We start from the raw sequence: 14,001 nt of genomic DNA, 5'->3' as shown, positions 1-14,001 counted from the left end.
CCGACGAGTACCTGCATGAGAGGTATCGATTTACTGGAGATGGAATCCGTTATTGTGTGGCACTGCGTTTTTTTTTAGAAGCGGCATGTTTTTATATGCCGTGGGACATGCCGAAATCCTAAATAAAGGGACTATTTGCCGTTGTGTCAGAAGTGCGTTTGGCACTCAAATCCTTGGCACACATCTTTATTACATTCGCTGGCCACAGAAGAATGTGCTTCATCAAAGAGATTTCTACAAGATTGCAGGTAACATGAATTACAGATTACAAAAATGTGTTACATTACAACAGTCACAGGATATACTCAGACTATTTTGTGTTACAGCGTTCCCTAATGTCATTGGTGCGCTGGACTGCACACAGATCCGCATTAAACTCCCCTCAGAGGCCCACGAGGGAGATTGTGTCAACAGAAAATCCTTCCACAGTATCAATGTTCAGGTAAAAATTATTTAGTCACTGTCAACTAGCCCAAATGTATTCTGTGCATGACATGTATACTGAATAGGAAACATTGCATTGTTTCAGATGATCTGTGATGCTGCCTGCATCATTACCAATGTGGAGGCAAAGTGGCCTGGGTCCTTCCATGACTCCCGAGTTTTTAGGTCCAGTACCATTTCCCAGCGACTATCACAAGGTAGGCCACACACATTTCACTGATAAACACAATTGCGTCAAAGGTTTTACTTGTGTAGTTGTAATGATTACATTTTGCATTCTCAGGTGAATTCTCTGCCGTTCTGCTGGGAGACAAGGGTTATGCCTGTGAGACATACCTTCTCACTCCCCTTGCAGACCCTCACTCCCCTTGCAGACCCTCAGACAGCAGCACAGCAAGGATACAATCTTGCCCATGCAAGAACAAGGGCCTGAATTGAGATGGCATTTGGCCTTCTCAAGTCACGATTTCAGTGTCTCCACCACCTGAGGGTCACCCCAGACAGGGCCTGTGACATTACTGTAGCCTGCACGGTCCAACACAATATTGCCTGTCTGAGAAAGGAAAGGGGTCCAGCAGTGTCACCGGAGATTGAGTGGGACAATGCAGCTATATTCCCAGATGACATTAATGGCAGGCTGGTCAGAGACCAATACATTATTTCAGATGAGTGATTGCATTGTCTTGTCCTTCTCCAATAAAGGATTGTTTGTGTTACTCCTTAATTAGGCCTAATGTTTTATTCAATATTATAGTAGCTTACTTTGGTTTCATAACCTCAATTTTCATCTCACCTCACTGAACTAATAACTTTGCATAGTGTAGTGTACATTCATCACACAGGGAACATCACAATGCTTTTTAAGCTTTTTATTTTAGTGCTGTCACTTGTCAGTTTGGAGCTTGGGAGAGAGAAAAAAAATCATGATTAATACATTGTTTTACAGATGAGCTAACAGTGGGGATTGAATTCACTTATTTTTCTAGTTTCTGGATTTTCCTCAGTGTTCTATTTTTGATTTCTATACCAAGGTCCAGATCCTGGAGAGTCCTTTTACTCACAGCAATATGTGCATCTGCCAGCTCTATTTGCTTGTTCAGATGTCATGTATACAGACATCTTACAGTTTGTGAATTCTGTAAACCACCCATTGATTAGCACAGCAGGAATTGTGCATAATTCAGATTTCCATTAGCCCATACTTACTATGTTGCCAGGCTGGCTGTCATACTGTACTGCGTCTGGATCCTGTTACATACAGATCCTTCCATCACAGGCCTTCCTTGGTTCAAATCAAGGGCCATTTCCTCAGCTGGGGTGAAGTCTGGAGCTGGCGGCCCCAACCCAGTGCCAGACAAATGAGTCTTCTTAACAGCTAAAATCTGTTTAGATAAAATATGTGAGCAGGAATCTTGTAAGTAGTTTCTACATACCATTTGCACACTGTTAAGAATTAAGGCACTTACCAGCTTGCAAAATGTTTTTATATTTGATCTTGACTTGTTGCCAGGTTCTTTTTTTGCCCAGTCACATTTGTTCTGTATGAACATTAATTGTAGGAAGATATTTAGACATAGACATAGCTTCTAGAGATTTGTGCACATGGTTGTAAAACATTCTCGCATGAGAGTTTGAAATTAAGCCTAGTCTTTAGGGTACATTTCCTGAGGAACATGAATTCCCCCAGCTCACTTTTATGGCAAAGTAGGCTAAATAATATAATGTTATTTATATTGTGCTTTACATGTTAGGCTACTCAAAGACACCTACAGTACAACCAGCACATTTATCACACAACGAGATACAGCACTGAAACCGACACATAAAACAAGCATATTAAAAGCAATTAAAACAGTGTACAACTTTTCTAGAAAGTAGATATTTTAAAATCCTTACGCATTCAGTCGGTCCGCTATTGTCTGCCAGGCTTTTTCTCTCAGTTTAATAACAGCCACCGTATTTCCTTTTCTGCATTTTATATGCTTTACCTCCTCATAACTTTCCATAATGAGTTGCTGCTCCTCGGGTGAAACATATGCCGCACGCGTCTTCTCCATCTCTGAATCAGTGAATCTGTGATCGATACCGTGGTCTATTTCAGAAAGCCGTGGACGTGCACTTATCCCGACTATCTACACCTGGCTTGACATAGCTTCACCTTCTCATCCTGGCTCGGCAAACGTGCAACGATTAAGCCGCGATGAGCGGATCACGCTAAGTCAAGCTGCGCTTTTTCAGTTATCCTGGATTTCTTCATTCTACTTTTGTGCAACAGGCCCCTGGTCACCCTATCATAACAAAAACTTTGTATGTAAAAAAACTATTTGTAAACAAAGAAATGGAGTGGTAAAGTAAGAATTAAATGTCGTAAAAGGGTGTTTGTTCGTTCACAGATCTAATTTCCTGCTTATGTTTCATGTTTTACATATGACAATTTTTACGATAATATCCATTCACGAATTTATATTTTTATGATCCTAACAATGCGTACGCTTAACCTTTTGGCAAATATCTAGCTCCATATATATCTGGCTTGCTTTTTGTTAATGGAACTATCTGCAAAAGCATTCAAATACACCAAACATGTTTAGGGCGAAAAATATGTTTTGTACAGACGCAGAGATCGGACAGGTGTTCGACAGATGTTTTTAAATATGGTGGTGAAAAACCGTTTAAGCAGCCTCTACAAACATCAGCTAACTTTAGCCACCCCTTTAAGTTCAGTTAGTGGACAGCTGGCTTTATTACCGGCAACACCAATGATGTGTATTAAGAGAATAACATTGATAGAGTAAAATAATCCAAAATACATATAGCAACCAAACTAGTTTATTATTAACAATATCCTTGAACTGCTTTGCAAAGTATCTTCACCTTCCAGCATAAAGTCCTGCAACAGTAATATATATATATATGCAGTGGGGAGAATAAGTATTTGATACACTGCCGATTTTGCAGGTTTTCCCACTTACAAAGCATGTAGAAGTCTGTAATTTTTATCATTGGTACTCTTCCGCTGTGAGTGACGGAATCTAAAACAGAAATACAGAAAATCACATTGTATGATTTTTAAGTAATTAATTTGCATTTTATTGCATGACATAAGTAATTGATACATCAGAAAAGCAGAACTCAATATTTGGGACAGAAACCTTTGCAATTACAGATATCATACGTTTCCTGGAGTTCTTGACCAGGTTTGCACACACTGCAGCAGGGATTTTGGCCCGCTCCTCCATACAGATCTTCTCCAGATCCTTCAGGTTTCGGGGCTGTCGCTGGGCAATACGGACTTTCAGCTCCCTCCAAAGATTTTCTATTGGGTTCAGGTCTGGAGACTGGCTAGGCCACTCCAGGACCTTGAGATGCTTCTTACGGAGCCACTCCTTAGTTGCCCTGGCTGTGTGTTTCGGGTCGTTGTCATGCTGGAAGACCCAGCCATGACCCATCTTCAACGCTCTTACTGAGGTAAGGAAGTTGTTGGCCAAGATCTCGCGATACATGGCCCCATCCATCCTCCCCTCAATACAGTGCAGTCATCCTGTCCCCTTTGCAGAAAAGCATCCCCAAAGAATGATGTTTCCACCTCCATGCTTCACGGTTGGGATGGTGTTCTTGGGGTTGTACTTCTTCCTCCAAACACTGTGAGTGGAGTTTAGACCAAAAAGCTCTATTTTTGTCTCATCAGACCACATGACCTTCTCACATTCCTCCTCTGGATCATCCAGATGGTCATTGGCAAACTTCAGACGGGCCTGGACATGCGCTGGCTTGAGCAGGGGGACCTTGTGTGCGCTGCAGGATTTTAATCCATGACGGCGTAGTGTGTTACTAATGGTTTTCTTTGAGACTGTGGTCCCAGCTCTCTTCAGGTCATTGACCAGGTCCTGCCGTGTAGTTCTGGGCTGATCCCTCACCTTCCTCATGATCATTGATGCCCTACATGGTGAGATCTTGCATGGAGTCAGGTGAAAAATGTATTGTCAAAGAAAATATGAAAGCAGTCAATTGATTGAGACTTCATAACCAATCAGAGCCACTTGATCAGAAATAAAATGGTTAGTCCAGGCCAGTCAGAATGTGGTATGACAGGAACTCTGTGGTTGAAGGCCATCCCCAACTCAGGTCCAGGAAATGTTGGAAAAAGACATGTTCCTTAAGAATGGCAATAAAAGTATAGTATAAGCATATGAAGCATATGAAGTGACAATTTTGTAATGGAATTAGAAAAAGGTAATACTAGTGGCACTAATTAATAAACTAATGATATCCTTTGGAAGTGTTAAAGAAGTAGGTATGTGTAGAGATGTAGTACATTTCTAGAGTAAGTTAATTTACAGTTTTGGAATGAATCCACATTAAACATGTAAATCTATTATCCTCATGCAGTCTAAAAAATAAAAAAATAAATCAAACTTATGTTTAGTAGGTCAGTGAGTGATTCTGGTATGTAACTGCGAAATATAAAAATTGTTTATTGTGCATTTACCCACAATTCCTTTGGCAAACAACAAGTTTAGTCTGATTTAGTGCGTGTTAAACAAATGTAAAGATATCTAAAAGAGCACTCCAATCACATTGTCATCCATCTGATATAGATTTCAGGCTGGAAAGTCCCATCATGTAAACAAATCATTGGTTAAAAACAAACAAGTGACAACCTGTGCTAGCCTAGACTGAGTGAGATCATTCTTAAGGCCACAACATAGTCATGAAAAATGGAGCATATGTAGCAGAGTGCAAGATTTCAGCATCATAAAATGAGCAGGGTTTTGTTATAGAAATGTGTTGAACTAATGTATTAGTGCCTTTTACAGATGTATAGGGTAGTAAATAATTACTGGTTTAGTATTGGGCTAATTAGAAAGGTACCAACCCTGTATTTAGCTAAGTAGGAAGAATGCAAGATATGTTCTTGGTTTCGTAATTAACAGAGGGACAAGACACGGGTGGACAACTGAACTCAAGAAGTATTTGTAAAATGCAGGTGGGCGACTTGCATTTGGAAGAACCTTGGGTGGAGAGAGAAAATGATAAGAGGAATTGGTTTAGACCAGATTAACATGTATTGATGAAATGTCAGTTATTTTGTGAGATGTAACACTTTCTTGCCTATACAAGAAAAACTGAAATATCTCATAAGTATTCAGACCCTTTGCTCAGTATTGAGTAGAAGCACCCTTTTGAGCTAGTACAGCCATGAGTCTTCTTGGGAATGATGCAACATGTTTTTCACACCTGGATTTGGGGATCCTCTGCCATTCTTCCTTGCAGATCCTCTCCAGTTCCGTCAGGTTGGATGGTGAACGTTGGTGGACAGCCATTTTCAGGTCTCTCCAGAGATGCTCAATTGGGTTTAGGTCAGGGCTCTGGCTGGGCCAGTCAAGAATGGTCACAGAGTTGTTCCGAAGCCACTCCTTTGTTATTTTAGTTGTGTGCTTAGGGTCATTGTCTTGTTGGAAGGTGAACCTTCGGCCCAGTCTGAGGTCCTGAGCACTCTAGATGAGGTTTTCTTCCAGGATATGTCTGTTCAGGATATTCATCTTTCCTTCAATTGCGACCAGTCGTCCTGTCCCTGCAGCTGAAAAACACCCCCATAGCATGATGCTGCCACCACCATGTTTCACTGTTGGGATTGTATTGGGCAGGTGATGAGCAGTGCCTCGTTTTCTCCACACATACTGCTTAGAATTAACGCCAAAAAGTTCAATCTTGGTCTCATCAGACCAGAGAATCTTATTTCTCATAGTCTGGGAGTCCTTCATGTGTTTTTTGGCAAACTCTATGCAGGCTTTCATATGTCTTGCACTGAGGAGAGGCTTCCGTCGGGCCACTCTGCCATAAAGCCCCGACTGGTGGAGGGCTGCAGTGATAGTTTACTTTGTGGAACTTTATCCCATCTCCCTACTGCATCTCTGGAGCTCACCCACAGTGATCTTTGGGTTCTTCTTTTCCTCTCTCACCAAGGCTCTTCTCACACGATTGCTCAGTTTTGCTGGACGGCCAAGTCTAGGAAGAGTTCTGGTCGTCCCAAACTTCTTCCATTTAAGGATTATGGAGGCCACTGTGCTCTTAGGAACCTTGAGTGCTGCATAAATTATTTTGTAACCTTGGCCAGATCTGTGCCTTGCCACAATTCTGTCTCTGAGCTCCTTGGGTAGTTCATTCTACCTCATGATTCTCATTTGCTCTGACATGCACTGTGAGCTGTAAGGTCTTGTATAGACAGGTGTGTGCCTTTCCTAATCAAGTTTTTATTAAATCAGTTTAATTAAACACAGCAGGACTCCAATGAAGGAATAGAACCATCTCAAGGAGGATCAGAAGAAATGGACAGCATGTGAGTTAAATATGAGTGTCACAGCAACGGGTCTGAATACTTATGACCATGTGATATTTCAGTTTTTCTTTTTTAATAAATTTGCAAACATTTCTACATTTCTGTTTTTTTCGGTCAAGATGGGGTGCTGAGTAATAAAAAACTTTTTAGATTTTAGCAAATGGCTGCAATGAAACAAAGAGTGAAAAATTTAAAGGGGTCTGAATTCTTTCAGTACCCACTGTACATGTGTAATGATGACAAATGCAAATCTAAATGTGCAATCGAGGCAAATTGAAGGTGCAAGATAGCATGTGCAATTGAAATGCAGGGATAGCAGCAATAAGGTTCCCGAAGTAGACATGTACATGAACAACTGAACTTTTCCTAATCAGTCTATAAGGACATTTTCAGTTGTACATTCAAAGCAGTGTCAGAGTCCAGTAGTACAAAGGGAGAAGTGCAATAAGGTCCCTAAGAGGCAGTACTAAGTGTTGGGCATTGTTAGTGATGGGTCACAGAGTTCAGCAGGGTTACAGTAGCTAGAAAGAAACTGTTCCTGAGCCTGCTGGTATGGGAATGAAGAGACCTGCCTGATGGTAGGCGGGGCAAACAGTTTGTGGCATGGATGTGAAATATTCTGTTATTCTGTTACATAATTAATAATTAAGAACATTACATTGATGAGCCTCCACAATGGACAAGCGAACGTTGGAACTGGTCCTTGGAAGAAAGTCAACTGGTCCGGTTAGTCATGTTTTCTTTTACATCACGTGGACTGCCATGTACAGTACATGTGCACCGTTTACCTGGACAGTGATGACACCAGGATGCTCTGTGGGAAGACTACAAGCCGGTGGAGAGAGTGTGATGCTCTGGGCAATGTTCTGCTGGGATACCTTAGGTCCAGGCGTTCATGTGGATGCCAATTTGACATGTGCCACCTACCTAAACATCGTTGCAGACCAGGTACACCCGTTCATGGCAATGGTATTCCCTGAGGGCAGTGGCCTCTTTCAGCAGAATTGTGTTTTTTATTCTGTTTTATCATATAGAATTTCTACTGAGTTTGACAGAATGACTACACCTCATATTATGATTAAGAAACTCTCTAATCTACATAACAGAATATTTTACATTCAAACTCTTTTAGACAACACAGTCAATGAAAACACAATGAAAAGATGATTATGAGACAAATGTATGGACTGTCATCGTTTTTTTTGGCTGATTCACACATATGTTATTCAAACCAAGAATAACAGCACTTTCAGAGTTCAACCCCCCATTTCATGTGAGCATTAGTATTGGGACAATTCAACTTAAAGCAAATGTAAGAAGTAAGAAAAGCGCAAATCCCTTGTATGCAATAACAGTAGTGACTTTGACAGACTTAACAAAGCCTTTTACTGCAACCATTTTGACCTGTTGCTTGTTTTGGGGAGTTTCTGACTTAAGTCTCCTCTTAAGCAAGTGAAATGCATGTTCAATTGGATTTAAATCAGGAGATTGACTTGGTCAATTTAAAACCATTGGCTTTTTCCCCCTGACTAACTACTTGTGCTGGCAGTGTTTTGAGTACTGTTGCATTGTGAAACACTGCCCAATGAGTTTGGTGGCATTTTCTTGCATATTGGTAGCCAGGATGCTTCTGTATGTATCTGAATTAAATCTGCTGCTGCCATCATTCATTACATCATCAATAAAGAAACTCAACAAAAATTCCTCTCTGTAATAAGACTTACAATCGGAAGTGTTCAAACGTAAATAGCAGTTGGAAATGTTGATTCATTCGGTTGTATGGGACAAGTCAATTGCACATCAGAATCAGAAGAAACACTGGATGGATTGCTCTAAGTCTTATGGCTATAGGGGGCTTTAGGATGGATTGCTCTAAGTCTTATGGCTATAGGGGGCTTTGTATACTCTTGATCAAAAGGTTGATTCTTTGTTACGGAAGGTGTGAAAACGGAGGACTGACGCCAGATTCTCTGGCCATCTTCCTTTGTTTTCTCCAACAATGAAAGAAACCGGCACTCCCACATTTACATTTATTCAATTAGGTTCACCCAAAACTAAACTATTGGTCTTCTCAAGTATCTGTTGATATCCAGGAGAACATTAACTGGTAACAAAATATATATTACCGTATACTCAAGACTACAACCTTGATAATTTCAGTCAATATACCCTAGGTTAGCATACATTCATTTCTTACAGTTGATGTGGATGATTAATTAACAGAATAGGAAATAACTTTGATCAGGATCAGAAATTGGTCTCTCTTAATGCAGTCAATGGACAGGGCATGATGGAAACTATGAAGGTATACCAATGTGAAATGACACCCCTTAATTAGGTTTTTGTAATAATAAGGTGGTATGGGAAAACCCAAAATCAGGATCACAGCAATTTCACTGACACTTATTTGAGTATTGTTACACAGCTCTGGTCATTCTTCTGTCAATAACTGCAGTTGTTTTCATTCTCTGACCTGGTCGTTGCCGATTGCTGGAGACACCAGTGGTTTCTTTTGTTTCCATGGGGGTATTCCATCAAGGCAGATAAAGGAAAATCCAGGCTTATTTTGATATGTCTGGCTAATTTAAGTGAGAGTTCTGTTCCATTATTGAGGCTTATAGGAGTCCCTGCTCAATAACTAAGGTAACTTATACATCTGAACTAGCCTGCTAACTGTCAAGCAACATTTTTCTGTGTTTTAAGGAATGTCCAACAGGCGGAAACAGAATCCCAAAAAAACTTTCCCTGTATTTTCTCGCTCACATCACTTTTGTCCTGTCCGTGTTCGGAAATATAAATTCTGTCATTGTGACCAAGCATGAATTGTTGTGTTTAATTTAGTTCCAAACAACATGTAAATAAAAATAAACAAGTTAAGAAAAGCATGTCTTACCACTTTCACTATCTTCAAAAGCCAATAGTTAATTTATATAGACCTAGACTATGGCTGAATCTTAAATCGCATTCTGCTTACTACACGTACAGTACGTACTTCGCAGATGATGGTAAAGTACGTTCTGTTTAGTATAAAGTAAGCTAGTATGCCAGTATTGGGACTGATTGGGACCTTCATTGTCATAATATGGTGTCTCAACATTACATTTTGCCACGCATTAACATCATGCCAGGTTTGTGTATTTTGCTTGACACCATTAAGCATTGTGTTAAACTGACTAACATTTCTTATGAAGTTTACTTCCACCACAATTAGCATCTATGAACTGTATGGCTTTTGCCACAGGCCGTTTTAACAGCTTATAAGCCAGTAATACTAGTATGGTCCTGCTTGTAATAGTCATGATAATTGAGAATTGCTTGCGAGACTGAAGACGAACTTTACACAGCCAAAGCTATTTAATTTCAGGGCACAACAATGATCTACATTGATGCAGCAACTATCAATATAGGTGATGATAACTGACTTTTTTGTCAATTGAAAAGACAAGAGAATCGTGAAAACCCCTACTCTTTCACTGCACAAGTAGTTTTAGTCTACATTACCTAACAAGCATGAATGGGTACATCAATCGAAAATCCACCTGAAATAGTAGACCGTTGGCATACTATTTCCAGCGTACAATGATTTGAGACATTCTAATCTTCTCGCATACTAATCTGGCATACTATATAGTATGCAAGTATGCAATTTGAGATTTAGCCAATATAACCAATGCATCTAAAGACCAGCCAGTTGTAACCAAATAAGGCATGTCCATTCCTTAACAACCCTGTGGATGAAGGTGGTCAGATTCTACACAAAGTCTTTACACCACCATCTTCAGAGACAGAAGTTCTCCACTGGGCTGCCCTGATGAGTATCTGTGGGAGAGGTACAGGTTCAGTAGGCCCAGCAATGTTTACCTATGCAGTCTGCTGGAAGCACACTCAACATAGCCATGCCTTGACCACTGTTCAGTCTGCCTGCATACTGTAGCTCAGCGTTTCTTTACATGTGGGACATCCTAGTACAGTGTTGGTGATGCAGCAGGTCTTGCAAAGGCAACTGCATACCAGGAAATGAGGGTATGTCTTGCTCTAAAGCAGTACCTGAATATTTTCATCACTTGCCCTGGTCATCTTGAAACACAAAGGAAGCATTTTATTCAGTTGCAGGTATGTGACCATTAAAATAAATGTAAAGTAGCCTACAGGTTGACAAGCCTCAGTATTATCCTAATCCTCTTTTTCAGGCTTCCCCAATGTTATAGGCACAATAGACTGTACCCATGTGCATGCAAGTCCCCATCTGGACATGTGGAGGCTGACTATTTCAATCGGAAATCTTTCCATAGCCTAAATATACAGGAATCTACTGGGGGCATCTGTCCACACATTGTCAGGCAGAATAGTAGAATTGGATTTGGATGAAATGCACACATCTGTGCAATAGAGCCAAACAACAAAACGGAGCCAAACAACTATGTGATAACAAATGGTTCCATATGACCACTATCCTTAAATAAAAGAGTTTTTTTGCATGATCAGTCAAAATCAGTGCCAAAATTTCACAATTTATGCCAGGACCTTCCTGGGGAATTTGGAAGCCAAGTCAACACCTCAAACTTGTGTTCCTCAAACCATTCCTGAACCATTTTTGCTTTGTGGCAGGGTGCATTATCCTGCTGAAAGAGGCCAATACCATCAGGGAATAACGTTGCCATGAAAGGGTGCACATGGTCTGCAACAATGCTTAGGTAGGTGGTACGTCACACTGCCTCCGTCGGCTTGCCCCCTTCCCATAGTGCATCCTGATGCTATGTGTTCTCCAGGAAAGCGGGGTCAGCAAGGACACCCTGTCTGGCCTGCGGCTATGCAGTCCCATACACAAACAAACTGTGACACACTGTGTGTTCTGACACCTTTCTATCAGTACCAGCATTGAATTTTTCAGCAATTTGAGCTGCAGTAGCTCATCTGATGAATTGGACCACATGTGCCAGCCTTCACTCCCGACATGCATTAGTGAGCTTTGGCCACCTATGACCCTGTCGCCGGTTCACCGCTTTTCCTTCCTTGGACCACTTTTGATAGGTACTGACCACTGCAGACCGGGAACACCCCACAAGGGCTGTAGTTTTGGAGATGCTCTGTTGTCTAGCCATCACAATTTGGCCCTTGTCAAAGTCGTTCAGATTTGGGGTGTAACGATTAATTTTAACCACGATTCGATTCGTATCACGATTCGTGGTTGTCGATACGATTCAAGCCCGATAATGGTACATTTACAACGATACGATCCGAAACGATTCAGTGACTTGAAATCGATTCAGTATCTTTTCAGCCAAAAATTCAACCCGTTTGACTGAAATAAATACCTGGATACTGGACAGTGTAGGTGAAGTTTCCTAGATTCCTGTGGTTTCTTGTAAGGGAATCAGGTATCAATTAATTATGGATATAAACAAACAAGTAAAGAACAATTAATGGCAAATGCATTCAAATTTTATTTGAATAAAGTGCAACCGACACTTTAGGTTGAAATAACAGGAAGTTAAAATGTTCTGCTCTCATTCTCAATATTCAATACATTTTCAATAAAAGTACAGTAAGTGCAACCAACATTTCAACAGTAGGTTTACCTGCTACTTGTGCTTTTGTTTTCAACATAAAAATACTACTATATTACTATCAAAAATAAAGTGCAACCAACACTTTCCACACACTGGACCGCAATGGTGGCTTGATAATTTCTCGCTCGTCGGCTTGTCCTCTGCCATCTGCCATGCTATGTTTTGTTGTCTTTGCGCTGCTGCTGGCCCGGGGCGATGACGCCACGGATAGGCAGACTGAATCGAGTTTATCGCCTTTACCATTAAAAGTGCTAAGAAAAAAACATTCCTATGAAGACTGAAGTGCTTAAATCCAATGGGTTATTTCCTAGTATCGATAAAATCTATTGATTACATTTTAAAACGATGTTAGATCGATATGTGTCGTCCGGAAGGCCAACTTGCTGAGCACAGATCGATGTAGTTGGATCATAGGAATATAAATCGGTACATCGATGTAGATGGATCGTTACACCCCTAGTTCAGATCCTTACACTTCTAACACATCAGCTTTGAGGACAAAATGTTCACTTGCTGCCTAATATATCCCACTCAGTGTTATTCACTTCACCTGTCAGTGGTGATGTTATGACTAGGTGTAGTTAGCCAGTATTGATTAAGGTAAACTTGTCTTATAAATATTTACAATGACATCAAAATGGTGAGGTAGTGTAAACCCACATGAAATCCAAACCTTATTTGAGGTGAATTTAAAAATACCATATATGGAAGAAATTAATGGTGTAATAACACTACTAGACACTTTTCCAGTTCGCAGGGTTTTATGGGGATAATGACTTATACTATTACAGTCTATACTTGCAAACCCATGATTCTGGTTTTAATCCTGTTTACTTCTTGTGATTTCCATCCCAATTTCAGTCATAGTCATGAGGACCTTTTAAATAGTTGCCCGTGTGCAAGTTGTCAGATTAACCAATCTGCTCTTCACTTAGTATAGTGGTTTAGAATGAGAATCGTTCATTCAGGAAATATCCTCATCTGGTAGTAATGGGATAGTTGAAAAAAGATTTAGTGGGGTGAAATTCTGCTTATGCCTGTAACAAAAACTACAAAATGTATAGGAGCTCTCTTCCTATGGAACCTCCCGCCACCAGGGCAACCAGAGGTATAACAGTAACAGAATCTTCCAAAGGACTAGGGTAAGTCTGACCTTTTCCAGTCCCCTTTTACATTACATTAGTTTGTGTACCAGGGGCCATATTCACAAAACATTTCATTCTATCACTAGGACTCCTAAACAGCACTAAAAGTTCCTAACTAAGAGTTTCCTCGTAAAACCTATTCACAAAGACCAACGTTTAGTAAGGAACAGGGAGAAATCTTAAGCTAAGGATGGTGTCATGTTTCACAAACAAGCTTACTTACTATGCCCACAGTGATTGGCTGATAGGGGCGGGGTCTCCGTCAGTGAATTCATCACAGCAATACAGTCGAAGAATATTTCACGTTGCCACATTGAAATTATATTAAATAAAAAAGTAGGCCAAGTGTCACTGATTGAACATCAAACCAAGAAACATATACTGACTAGTCTAGATATGTTCAGATAATTGTCAGTCTCTCACATGTCTGGCAGCTCGTAAAGAAATGTGTGTTAATCTTTTGATAGTGCAATAATTTGTGCAATTTTGTGTCCCACCACCA

At 40.4% G+C, this 14,001-nt stretch overlaps 1 long non-coding RNA gene across 1 annotated transcript; it reads left to right on the top strand.

Moving 5' to 3' along the window:
- The first annotated feature begins 214 nt into the window (after positions 1-214).
- Positions 215-576, top strand: LOC117593326. Its single transcript, XR_004574774.1, has 3 exons — positions 215-248; positions 327-442; positions 530-576. It is a non-coding gene; the product is annotated as an uncharacterized LOC117593326 (long non-coding RNA).
- The last annotated feature ends 13,425 nt before the right edge of the window (positions 577-14,001 follow it).

This window comes from Esox lucius, chromosome 2, assembly GCF_011004845.1.
Source record: "Esox lucius isolate fEsoLuc1 chromosome 2, fEsoLuc1.pri, whole genome shotgun sequence".
NCBI lineage: Eukaryota > Metazoa > Chordata > Actinopteri > Esociformes > Esocidae > Esox > Esox lucius.
This window is presented reverse-complemented; position numbering and strand designations above follow the sequence as displayed.